Below are 14,392 nucleotides of genomic sequence, written 5' to 3' on the forward strand. Positions count from 1 at the left end.
GATTCAGAACTAAGAAGGTGAAGTGTCAGTAAATACCAGACTGCATGGACACGAGACGTGATCTTCATAGGAAAGGGACGATTTTCATACCCACATTGTTATGGGTTGCCATCAGTTTCTTAACGAGGAGAAACTGAAGACAAATATCAGAATGCTGAATATTACATAGTTTATATAGAAGTTAAAAAATAAATGTACATAGTTATTATTATAGAATATGGATTTCATCATTATGAATAAATACTTTAGTTAGTCTCATAAATTTGCTACTTAAAAGCACATGTAAATATTGTATATGGTGCTTGCACTGGGCAGAGCATGCTCTATAGACAAAATTCTGGTCCTCAAATTAACCAAAACTAAGTAAGTGACCTTTTTAGAATATGTATTTTCTGCATATTATATGTTGTTCCCTGAGTATTTATTTTAAAACTTGACTTATTTTAAAATAAAAGTTTTGACTTTTTTTGCATTGTCTTAAAATTGTTGACAATGGTCTAGTGAAGTCTTTTCAATGTTCTATCCTTTATGAAAAATAAATAAATGAAATAACACAATTGATAGGACAATGCTTAAAAGTGTGTGTGCATGCATGTGTGTGTGTTTGTGTTGCTAGAAAGTTAGTGTTGCTGGCTTTATAATATGCAATTTAAAACAGAATAAAAGCATTGCAATAATTAGTATCTTTTGCATATGGGCATTTCTTTACTTACTAATCTAGAAGATTTCTGTGTTTTATAAATAAAAGCAACGCCTGGAACCAGTGGTTTCTTGGGTAAACTCTGCTTTCTTTGATTGTGCAGTGAAGTATATTCTAGTTACTTTCTTTTGCAATGTATTTGATGTCAAGAAATGTAATGGCGGAAAGCTTAGAGCATAAAAAGGAAAGAAATAATCATTGGAAAACAGCAACAAATTCATTTTGTCCTCTACATTGCCCTCCACTTTTCTTTCCCTATGTCTTCATTTTTTAGTTCTGATTTTCATGACTACATACCTTCCTTTCTACATCCTTTTTGTCTTTACCTATCTCTTGCTGGAAGCTTTGAACTAATATTGGGTAAAAATATGTTCCCAGGAATGGGGATATTAGGGAAGGGAATTGACATTTAATTTACTGTGTGCAGGACACTTTATACAAGTTATTTTATTTACTCCACACAGAAACTCTATGAGTTTAGACTTATCTCTGTTTTACAGCTGAGGAAACTAAGGCTCAGAAAAGTTCAGCAAATTGCCTAACGCTAGAAGTACCAAGTGAAGGAGCCAGGATTCCATCCAGAAAGGATCTGAGTACAGAGAGTGTACTCAAACCTGCTACCTTCCCAGCACTCTTAGAGTTGAATCAGTCTTATGGCATTTTCACTTTTATCCCTTGACTTCTCTGCAACCTCCAAGGGGTCAGTGTCTAAATCGGAAATCAGAGAACCAAAGCAATCTATGTAGACGATGTGTGTGGTTGAGACAGCTTTGAACATTATTTTGAAGCCAATATTAAAGCTGATTCCCAAAAAGGGCCTATTTATTGAATCACTGCATGTAGTCACACCTTGGATTTTCTTTGGTGGTCTTCCTTCTAAGTAATGACAAAGTAAGACCTAGTTTATTTTATGAGAACTGAGAAAATCACAACACAGGGTGGTCTTAAGTTTCAGAAAAGTTTAGCTTTTGTTCATATAGATTTTCCAATCCTTAAAGTCACACTTCTATGCATAAACAAAAGTTTTAAGAGTCATGTGTTTTCAATGGGCAATGAACTCCTCAGTAAGCACTCCTTGACGTTCACCATTCAGTCGTGGTAACTAAATAGGTTAAACCTGTGATGAAGCTCATCGTGTTTGAAAATCAGTTACTCTCTGCCAACTTTGCCTTAAATTTAACTTTTATGAATTTTTAAACTTACCAATAATATGTGTGTTATGGAATCCCACAAACTTGCTGCTTTCTGATTAATTTTTCACTTCAAACACATGAGAATTGACTTTCTTACATTCCAATATGTATTTCCCTAGGCATAACTGGCTGAAAGGAATTAAACTCAACTAATATTTTTTTCTTTCTTTTTGGCTTGAAACATTCCCAAGGCTTTCTGAAATACAGGTTCAGGCTATATTTATAGCCAAAATAAAAAGCATTTGAATACATATAGAATTGCAGAGGCAGATAATGATTACAGCATACATCTATTAAATGTGATATATTTAGGTTTTATTTGAATAAATTTAAATAATTAACTTAAATGCTTTATAAAATGTAGTAAGAATCAGCATGCCAGGAGCTTTCCTTATTACTTCCCATTAAATAGAGTAAAATATAAAAAATAAGATAGAAATAATAAAATAATGAGATAAAAATAAAGCAGATTTCAACTTGAATTGGTTTATAGTTACTATATTTAACTTTTTAGTGAATTAATAATTACAAATAAAATCATTTCACATTTGTTTGTAAACAATGTATTTTTTGTGTGTATATCCTAGTACTTATAAAAAACCACATCTAGTTATTTGCTTCTTACAAGATTACTGTCCATTAGATTTCTCATTTGGGATATGTATCTCTGTCAGAGACCAGTTAGGAGAGAGAAACCACACAGTAATATGAATAAAGTTTAATGTAACATATTATTAACTCTATCAGAGGATTGATGTAGTGTGGAATTGGTTAGTATGAAGTAACAAGAATACTAAAATTACATGAATAGTTGATATAAGAAACAGTTACTGCTCCTAAGACTGAGATAGACCTGGATGAAGACCTCCCATTCTCCCAAGGTTGAGCGAGATTCAGGTCTTGTTGGAGAGAGATCAGTTCCTTGAGAACAAAGAAGTCACTGTGAAACCACATCGGTGGAATTTGCCAAGCTGTTCACAGGGAGGTGTCTCACCAGAGGTATTCTGTTATAAAAACACCTGAAGGGTGTGCTAAGGGAAACCGATGGCCACTGGGTGCTGCTGGGCAGTGTGCCTGCCCAGTGAGAACATGGAAACCAGGAAACAAAATTCTTTTCCTCCTGCCATGTCTTTTCAGCACTCTCTAATGAAAGAGTTTCTTTGCCAGCTGGCAAAGGAAAAAATATTTAAAGGGTCCAGATTCATTTTCATAGAGCTGGCAAAAAGGGTGAATTTGAAATAAAGAGGTAATAAATCAATAACCAGCACAATATCAGACTTTTTAAAAAGATTAAACACTGTGTTTTAATATTGGTGGTAGCCATATCAAATATAGTTTTTGAAATGAACATTATTACATAATGCCATGGATTCATTTACAGGAGATTTTATTGTAAACAATTACTGGAAATCAATAGTCATGTAAGATAATAATTAAGAGTAATGGTTCTACAGTCAAACTCCTTTAGCTCCTGACTCTGCCATTTACTGTGACCTTAGGCAAGGTGTTTAACACATGTGTCCATTTCCCCATCTGTAAAATAGGCTCAAAATGGCATCCGCCTTAGTTGAGTTGTTGAGAGGGTTAAATGAAGGTAGTGTAGGTAAAGCACTTATATTTGCAAATGACACAGGGTAAGGTCTCAACAAAGGGCTACTATTATTTCTTAGTATTTTGTATTTATCAGACTGGAAGTTTAAAATTTTATATAATTTTATATCAACATAATTCATTTTCCAGGTATAATCCTTTGGGAGCCTGAAGTGTTTAACAACTCATGAAGTCATGGTCTGTTGATATTCATACGTGCCCTTGTGATTGACAACAATTACGGTTGTAATATAGGGGGCAGGTTGTGGTTCCATATAAGTTACATTTTTGGATTTCTTAATTTAAATGTTGCTTAATCAGAATTCAGAATAAATATGCTATGAGTAAATGCAATTTTTAGTTAAGAGTAGGATGTAGTGCTGTTAAAATATTTTCTAAATGATCATAACTATTATATGAAAAAGTTTTTAAAACGTGATTTATAGAAAAGCACTGCCCTTCCTTTTAAAAAATGGAATAACTTACATCATCCCTAAGTTTTAGTGGTTTTTGTACAAATAATGATGATGTTGGACTTGAGTTTTTAGAACACATTAACCCAAATGACCAATATAAAAAATGCTAAAATTGGATGACAGTATTTGGCCAGGTTTTCAGGATCACCCACAAAACTGGATTGAAACTGGATTGCCTTAAGGCTGATTTTAGCACAGTATCTAAAAGAAATACAACTATAACTTCATAAAACTTCAAAAATACTGTAGGACTTTATTGCAGATCTCCTGAGAAGGTGGCAAAGAGGAAATTACATTTTGTCACACACAGCAGAACTTCCTAAAAATCCTCTAATCACTTTACTCTAATTACTTTCTCATTTTTCATAGGACTTGCTCCCTGTCTCTCTTCACATGTTTTAGTTTTGTAACTAAGATACTGCTTAGTAGTTACCTCCATTCTCCAGGCTCAACCTAAATATCTTGGTCTTGCTACTCCTTTGTGTGGAAAGGCCAACCCATAGAGGACAAGCAGTAAGACCTTGCATTGATTTTTAGACCAGGACACCTGTCACTAAGCCTGTTGGACAAAATTGTGTGGGAGAAGAAGATACATTCAAAAGGGCCACATTTAAGGAAGCCCTACATATTATCCTTTTTAAAAACTCTACCCAATAGGACTATGATGAATGTAAGGCTCGAGAATTTAATCAATTATACCAGCCCTGCTCCTCTTTGAGAGAGAAGTGGAGATGAAATATATAAGGTGGGTAAGTTTATGGGTAAGTTTAGAGATTGAGAGAAATTTTATTTATCTCTAAGATCTGACAATTACAAAAATACAGTATCAACTAAAATAAAACAAAAAGGCTGTAAAAATAATTTTGTCCTTAAGGATTTTAACGTAAAACATTTGGGGAATCATTATGTAATTGAAGACTTTAGATTCTGAGGAGCTTGGACATCCACTTACAAATAAAAAATATTATTAGAAAACTTAAGTGAGGGACAGCGTACATACATTCTATTTTCATTCCAAAAGGGTAGCAGTGAAGGTTAATTGTTATACTTTCTAATGTACCTTCGAACTCTACCGTTGAAAATTTGTGAATTCCCAAATTTTCAAATAACCTCATGGTTTATATTTTACCACATGCCCTCCAATGCAGTTATGTATAACTGAAAAATGTGACTCCTTCAGGTCATTCATGATTCTATTAATATAGCAATAAAACCATTTATGAAGCAATTACATTAATTTTGCTGCAAAAACTCTATATGACATTATAGCAGTTATTATAGCTTATAATATTAATTTTAAGCTTATCAGAATCTGTAAAACTAAAGCATCAGTAATAATGGCAATTTAATTTTTTGAAAAAATAATTTCAACCTTTAGATTCAGGGGGTACATGTGCAGGTTTGTTACATGGTATATTACATGACACTGAGGTTTGGGGTACAAATGACCCCATTAACACACCATGGAATACTACACAGGCATAAAAAAAGGACAGTGGTGGCCAGGCACCGGTGGCTCACGCCTGTAATCCCAGCACTTAGGGAGGCCAAGGTGGGCAGATCACTTGAGGTCAGGAATTTGAGACTAACCTGGCAGATATGGTGAAACCCAGTGTCCACTAAAAATACAAAAAAAATTAGCCAGACATGGTGGTGGGCATCTGTAATCCCAGCTACTCGGGAGGCTGAGGCAGAGAATTGCTTGAACCCAGGAGGTGGAGGTTGCAGTGAGCCAAGATCGCCCCACTGCAGTCCAGGCTGGGTGACAGAGTGAGACTCCATCTCAAAACAAACAAACAAACAAACAAACAAACAAATAAAAACAGAAACAAAAAACAAAATACCCAAGGACAGTGGTGATTTTTAATGAGAATTTCTATTTTGCAATGCAGGTACAGAGTAGGTGAGAGCAATGATGAAACATATTTCGCAGCTGGTAAAGTTAGTTCAAAACTGTTCAACAAGGGCTTCTTGACTTGCTGAGGCAGCCACATTGACCTTTATGGAAGAAGCAGCTGGTGGAGATAAGTCAGGGTAAAATAATAACATGCACATGGAAGGATACCAGAAGGCAGGTAGCTTGCAAAGAAATATGTTATTAAGGTATATCATGAATGATAGCTATCCTTATGCTCTGAGCAATTAATTTTGCATCTCCTAAAATGTCTCCAACATATTTGTTTATTCATTATTACTAGTAAACACATATGTTAGAAGCTCTGCATTTCAGATTCAAAATCCTCAGTACATTTTCAAAGGCCCAAAATAGTTTGCTCTTATTCTTCAGCATTGTAGTTGCTGCCATGTTGAAACCAATCTCCTAATTTTCTGCACCTTTAACCAACTCTTTCTCATGACCTACAATGGGATCCACAAAATCTTCACCACTCACTTTCCATGCAGCTCTTACAATGGGCATCATTCTATCCTCTCTGGATGGAAGCCTGCCTCCAACCACATGGCTTTCTAAAAATTTCACTTTTCACATTTTGCCTCACCCACTAAGGATTTAATGTTCATCAATCATTTAGCAATGTTGTAATATAAGCATGTTTTAATTTTTCCATCCATTGGCATCAGTGTTTAGCTCTTTTCCATAGTGTGTATGTCATCAGAACTTGGTTTGGAAGGCTAAGAGAGTGTCATGATGTTAGGAGAAAGGAACACCATGTTAATTGACACTCAGATATGAAAATGGCTTGTGCATATTTGATGTATTAGTGGAACCTTAAATTCAAAGTTATGGGAAGCAATATATTGCTACGCTTTTGGCCAAAACATTTATTAGACCAGTCTCAAAAGAGATATACCATGATCCACATTTTCAGATACCTCTGCCAAGGAACTCTGGCCTCTTGGTGCCCTGAATTTTATAGAAAGGTAAATAAACCTGGCTTAATTACACTGTGGGCTACATTACCTTAAAGTTGGGGTCAGTTTGGCTTTGGCCACCTGAAAATTTGTGTTCTCTTTCCCTTGTGTATTCTCACTAAGACAGTTTTTTCTAACAATTTTCATTCTGATCTGAATGTTATTTTAACTTTCTTTATGTGTTTCTTTAGCTTGGGAGGATAACATATGTATAAGGTTATGGTCCAAAGATGCTACCTTTCTAGCTTACTTCAAATTATGTAAGGCTATATGTTTTTTCAAATGAAAAAAAAAAAGTCTTTCCACATGATAAAATATATTCCTGTATCTGTACTAGGAATGTACCACCTATAGCTTTACAGATACGTTTCTATGGGCCCCTGACTTTTTACCCAAGTAAAATTTACTATTTTGCTCATAATTTTGCACAGGTTAAAGCCCCTATAGAAATAATATTACAAATTACTCTTTCTTATATCCAGTGAAAAATATGGTGAAATTATTCACATTGTAGAGCCATTAGGAAATTTGGTATTTGTTTTCATAATTTATCTCAAATTCATATTTCATCCCAAACAGTAATGGCATACTGCAGCCAAAAAATTTTGTTTAGATGAAATGTGGGTGTAGGCATGGGTATGATTATGGAAAGAAAACTCACTAGCATTATTCTAAACCACTGTCTCACTAGGGCATGTTTTCCTACTTTATTCAATACCGTGAATTTATGCATTCGTTCATTCCCATAGTAACAACTAGTAGATGGTTTTATATTCAGGAATATTTTCCCCAAGAAATACATTTATTTCTTTTCTTTTTTTCTTTATCATTCAGATCAAAATATCAATAAATAAATTTCAGGATTTCAGAAATGTCACTATTTACATTCAAAATGGAGGAATATATTGAAAAAGTAGATGCTTACTAGTAGGTTAGATTCTATTTAGTGAACCAACCTCCTTGTATATTGGGTTGTAATTTCTGTCTAAGCCAAAGCCAAATTATTATAGGTCAAGTCCTTTCATACTTGCTGGCAAATTGTGAAAACAAAAAAAAAATTAATCCCAAATATAAAAGACTAATGCATAAGGAAATGTAAGATAAGAGGTACTCCTCTTCTAGCTCTGAAAAAGCAAAATATTTAGGCACACGTTTGCTATTCAACATTCAATAAACTTTAGTTTTCGAGCATCTTTTGCAGGTCCGAATGGTCTTTGATACTTTGGGGTTCTATATTAAAAAAGGAAAATCTTTTGCTTTCTCAAAGTGCTTACAATAAGCTATTTCAAGGATGTTCCAAAAATATTTTGGATATCTTCCCCCAGTTTAAGTATGAGCCTAAGAAGGTCCAAATAAAGCAAGAACTTACTAAGTATCTACTGTGGAGAAAGTACTATGCTTGCAACTTTTGGTAGTGACATAATTTTAGTTCTTTGTGAGGATGATTGTCTATTTTATCATCATCATTTTCAGCAGCATCATAGCTCTGTGGTCATTATTCCTGTGCTTCTTATATATTCAATTACATATTCATGTTCCAGGCTCATGGATCAGTGTAATTGATTACATAGCACAAGGTTGCTACCTAATTGCAGTATTGGTTTACAAGATATGTGCAGTGTCACAGCTTGGGGTGTTGGTGTTACATATTGCCTCCAATACCAGTAGCTTTAACCACTCCTTTATATTGTTCCACTTATTACTCTAAATTAAATATTAAGTTCTCAAATGAGCTCATTATCAGAGCAGACATTCAACACATGTTCTTGACAAAAGTGTGAAACTATTTATGTTTTTCATAACTACTTAGAACAGATGAGGGTAACTAGTAAGAATTACATGGTAACCTTCATGTAACTAGTAGATAAGACTGAATTCATGGAGACCATCCCATAATATCCCTTTTTCAGAGGAAGTACAAAGCCCTGTGACTTTTCAGAAAAAATGTGTGAGTGGAAATGGCAGCTTTTGAAGCTCCAAGAGAATAATTATAAAACTTAGGAGTTAGAATGGCAGAAACTCATGTTAGGGTCTGGAGGCAATTTGTGTAGGCACTTTTAGTCTATCTTGTGGGAACATTGTCCGTAAATAAGACCTCCCCTAGCAATTTGTATTACTGAGAATAATTTCAACAAAATCACTGACAATGATCTCTTAATATAGATTTTTGTTTTTTATGTGTTATGGAAAATGAATGCAGAATTTGGGAAAATTTTTATATTGTCAACACATAGAAATTTACCAGCTAAAGTTGGTTGTCATTCTTTTACGTATTTTGATGAAATATAACTTTAGGTAGAGTTCAAGCAGGGAGAGGAAAATACTTATATTCCTCACAAAACTATATAAATAGAAAATAATGATGTGATACCAGGTAATTAATATCTTTTGCTATCTCAATTTACCTATTAATGACAGTTAAATAATAAAGTGTCAGGACTATAGTTTACATTGTTCATTTAAACATTTATTCAATATTTGCTTATCAAATATTTGTTAAGTTCCCTCTTTGGAAAAGATACTGGATTAGGTGGTAGAGATACAAAAATAATTAAGCCGGACAGGCGCGGTGGCTCACACCTGTAATCCCAGCACTTTGGGAGGCCAAGACGGGCGGATCACGAGGTCAGGAGATCGAGACCATCCTGGCTAAGACGGTGAAACCCCGTCTCTACTAAAAATACAAAAAATTAGCTGGGCGTGGTAGTGGCGGGCGCCTGTAGTCCCAGCTACTCTGGAGGCTGAGGCAGGAGAATGGCGTGAACCCGGGAGGCGGAGCTTGCAGTGAACCGAGATCGAGCCACTGCACTCCAGCCTGGGGCACAGAGCAAGACTCCGTCTCCAAATAAATAAATAAATGAATAAATAAATAAATAAAATAACTAAGCCATTTGTCCCTGTTTTCAAGAAATTAGTAGGAGAAAAAAAATAGATATGCAGATGAGAAATGTTTAAATTGTTGTGGGTGAAAAAAGAGGAAAGAAAGAAACAGCCTGGGAGAGTCAGATAAATCTTCAGAGAAGAGGTAAAATCTGCCCTGCGCCTCAAAGGGCAAAGAAAATGAACAGAATCAGACAACAGGAACAATGTACAAAGGTGTGGAGAATAAAATGGTGTTTTTTAGAAGCAATGGAAACCTAGTGTAACCCAAGGAAAGGAAAAATGAGGACCCAAGTGACATGGTGATGGATGAAGACGGAAAAAATATATATGGTTAAAGACTTGTTTACCATATGAGGAAGCCTGGACTTGATCCTGCGGGTAATGGGAAACCAGTAAAGATATTTAAACATTAATGGTGATTTTTAAAAAACTCAGTGTGTTTAAAAAGGAATGGATAGTGCATTATCTCTTTTTTACCTCTCCTTGGTTTTGTTTAAGTGGGCTGCTATGGGAATCCTTAGAGTATCATTTTTTTAAAATTGAAAAGGAATTATTATCCTTTAAGTTCTGTGATACCTGTGCAGAATGTGCAGATTTGTTCTGCAGGTATAGACGTGCCATGGTGGTTTGCTGCATCCATCAACCCATCATCTACATTAGGTATTTCTCCTAATGCTATCCCTCCCCTAACCCCCTACCTTCTGACAGGCCCCAGTGTGTGATGTTCCCCTCCCTGTGTCCATGTGTTCTCCTTGTTCAACTCCCACTTAGGAGTGAGAATATACGATGTTTGATTTTCTGTTCCTGTGTTAGCTTGCTGAGAATGATGGTTTCCAACTTCATCCATGTCCCTGCAAAGGACATAAAATCATCCTATTTTATGGCTGCATATTATTCCATGGTGTATATGTGCCACGTTTTCTTTACCCTGTCTATCATTGATGGGAATTTGCTCCAAGTCTTTGCTATCGTGAATAGTGCTGCAATAAACATACGTGTGCATGTGTCTTTATAGTAGAATGATTTATAATCTTTTGGGCATATACTCAGTAATGGGATGGCTGGGTCAAATGGGATTTCTGGTTCTAGATCCTTGAGGAATTGCCACACTGTCTTCCACTATGGTTGAACTAATGCACACTCTCACCAACAGTGTAAATGTGTTCCTATTTCTCCATATCGTCTGCAGCATCTGTTGTTTCCCGACATTTTAATGATTGCCATTCTAACTGGCAAGAGATATCATCTCATTGTGGTTTTGATTTGCATTTCTCTAATGACTAGTGATGATGAGCTTTTTTTTTTTTCATGTTTGTTGGCCACATAAATGTCTTCTTTGAGAAGTGTCTGTTCATTTCCTTCGCCCACTTTTGGATGGGATTGTTTTCTTTCCTCGTAAATTTGTTTAAGTTCCTTGTAGATTCTGGATATTAGCCCTTCGTCAGATGGATAGATTGCAAAAATTTTTTCCCATTCTTTAGGTTGCCTGTTCATTCTGATGATAGTTTCTTTTGCTGTGCAGAAGCTCTTTAGTTTAGTTAGATCCCACTTGTGAATTTTGGCTTTTGTTGCCATTGCTTTCTGTGTTTTAGTCATGAAGTCTTTGCCCATGCCTATGTCCTGAATGGTATTGCTTAGGTTTTCTTCTAAGGGTTTTATGGTTTTAGGTCTTATGTTCAAGTCTTTAATCCATCTTGAGTTAATTTTTATATAAGGTGTAAGGAAGGGGTCTAGTTTCAGTTTTCTGCATATGGCTAGTCAGTTTTCCCAACACCATGTATTAAATAGGGCATCCTTTCCCCATTGCTTGTTTTTGTCAGGTTTGTCAAAGATCAGATGGTTGTAGATGTATGATGTTACTTCTGAGGCCTTTATTCTGTTCCATTGGTCTACATATCTGTTTTGGTACCAGCACCATGCTGTTTTCCTTATCGTAGCCTTGTAGAGAAGCAAGATCAAACAAATTCAAAAGTTAGTGGAAGACAAGAAATAACTAAGATCAGAGCAGAACTGAAAGAGATAGAGACATGAAACCCTTCAAAAAAATCAATGAATCCAGGAGCTGGTTTTTTGAAAAGATTAACAAAGTAGATAGACTGCAAGTCATGCTAATAAAGAAGAAAAGAGAGAAGAATCCAATAGACATAATAAAAATGATAAAGGGGATATCAACACTGATCCCACAGAAATACAAACTACTATCCGAGAATACTATAAACACCTGTACGCAAATAAACTAGAAAATCTAGAAGAAATGGATAAATTCCTGGACACATCCACCCTCCCAAAACTAAACCAGGAATAATTTGAACCCCTGAATAGACCAATAAGAAGTTCTGAAATGGAGGCAGTAACTAATAGCCTACCAACCAAAAAAAGCCCAGGACCAGACGGACTCACAGCCGAATTCTACCAGAGGCACAAAGAGGAGCTGGTACCTTTCCTTCTAAACTATCCCAAACAATAGAAAAAGAGGGACTTCTCCCTAACTCATTTTATGAGGCCAGTGCCATCCTGATTCCAAAATCTGGCAGAGACATAACAATAAAAAAAATAAAAGTTCAGGCCAATGTCCCTGATGAACATGGATGTGAAAATCCTCAGTAAAATACTGGGCAACCGAATCCAGCAGCACATCAAAAAGCTTATCCACCACTATCAAGTCAGCTTCATCCTTGGGATTAAGACTGGTTCAACATATGCAAATTAATAAACATAATCCATCACATAAACAGAACCAATAACAAAAACCATATGATTATCTCAATAGATGCAGAAAAGGCCTTCGATAAAATTCAACACCCTTCATGCTAAAAGCTCTCAATAAACAAGGTATTGATGGAACATATCTCAAAATAATAAGAGCTATTTATGACAAACCCAGAGCCAATATCATACTGAATGGGCAAAAGCTGGAAGTGTTCCCTTTGATAACTGGCACAAGACAAGGATGCTCTCTCTCACCTCTCCTATTCAACATAGTATAGGATTTTCTGACCAGGGCAATTAGGCAAGAGAAAGAAATAAAGGTATTCAAATAGGAAGAGAGGAAGTCAAATTGTCTCTGTTTGCAGATGACATGAATGTATATTTAGAAAAACCCATTGTCTCAGCCCAAAAACTCCTTAAGCTGATAAGCAAATTCAGCAAAGTCTCAGGATACAAAATCACTATGCAAAAATCACAAGCATTCCTATACATAAATAACAGACAAACAGAGTACCAAATCATGAGTGAACTCCCATTCACAAATGCTACAAAGAGAATAAAATATTTAGGAATACAACTTACAAGGGATGTGAAGGACCTCTTCAAGGAGAACTACAAACCACTGCTCAAGGAAATAAGAGAGGACACGAACAAATAGAAAAACGTGTTTTTTTTTTTTGTTTTTTTTTTTTTTGAGATGGAGTATTGCTCTGTTAGCCAGGCTGGAGTGCAGTGGCGCGATCTTGGCTTACTGCAAACTCTGCTTCCTGGGTTTATGCCATTCTCCTGCCTCAGCCTCCCGAGTAGCTGGGACCACAGGCGCCCACCCCCATGCCCGGCTAATTGTTTTGTAGTTTCGGTAGAGAAAGGGTTTCACTGTGTTAGCCAGGATGGTCTCGATCTCCTAACGTTGTCATCCGTCAGCCTCGGCCTCCCAAAGTGCTGGGATTACAGGAGTGAGCCACCGCGCCCGGCCACAAATGGAAAAACATTCTATGCTCATGGATAGAAAGAATCAATATCATGAAAATGGCCATACTGCTCGAAGTAATTTATAGATTCAATGCTATTCCCATCAAGCTACCATTGACTTTCTTAATAGAATTAGAAAAACTACTTTACGTTTCATATGGAACAAAAAAGAACAACTATATAATTTCCACTCTTGGGCTTCAGCCCTTTGGCTTTTTCTATATAGATGAAGACGGCTGATATAGCCTGGGAACCATGGGGATATGTAGGAGGAATAAAAACTTAAACTTTTTTTTCTTTTAATTATTATTATTATTATTATACTTTAAGTTCTAGGGTACATGTGCATAACGTGCAGGTGTGTTACATATGTATACTTGTGCCATGTTGGTGTGCTGCACCCATCAACTCGTCAGCAACCATCAACTCATCATTTACATCAGGTATAACTCCCAATGCAATCCCTCCCTCCTCCTCCCTCCCCATGATAGGCCCCGGTGTGTGATGTTCCCCTTCCCGAGTCCAAGTGATCTCATTGTTCAGTTCCCACCTATGAGTGAGAACATGCGGTGTTTGGTTTTCTGTTCTTGTAATAATTTGCTAAGAATGATGGTTTCCAGCTGCATCCATGTCCCTACAAAGGACACAAACTCATCCTTTTTGATGGCTGCATAGTATTCCATGGTGTATATGTGCCACATTTTCTTAATCCAGTCTGTCACTGATGGACATTTGGGTTGATTCCAAGTCTTTGCTATTGTGAATAGTGCCACAATAAACATACATGTGCATGTGTCTTTATAGCAGCATGATTTATAATCCTTTGGGTATATACCCAGTAATGGGATGGCTGGGTCATATGGTGCATCCAGTTCTAGATCCTTGAGGAATCGCCATACTGTTTTCCATAATGGTTGAACTAGTTTACAGTCCCACCAACAGTGTAAAAGTGTTCCTATTTCTCCACATCCTCTCCAGCACCCGTTGTTTCCTGGCTT

The sequence above is a fragment of the Macaca fascicularis genome, chromosome 4 (genome assembly GCF_037993035.2).
Source record: "Macaca fascicularis isolate 582-1 chromosome 4, T2T-MFA8v1.1".
Taxonomy (NCBI): domain Eukaryota; kingdom Metazoa; phylum Chordata; class Mammalia; order Primates; family Cercopithecidae; genus Macaca; species Macaca fascicularis.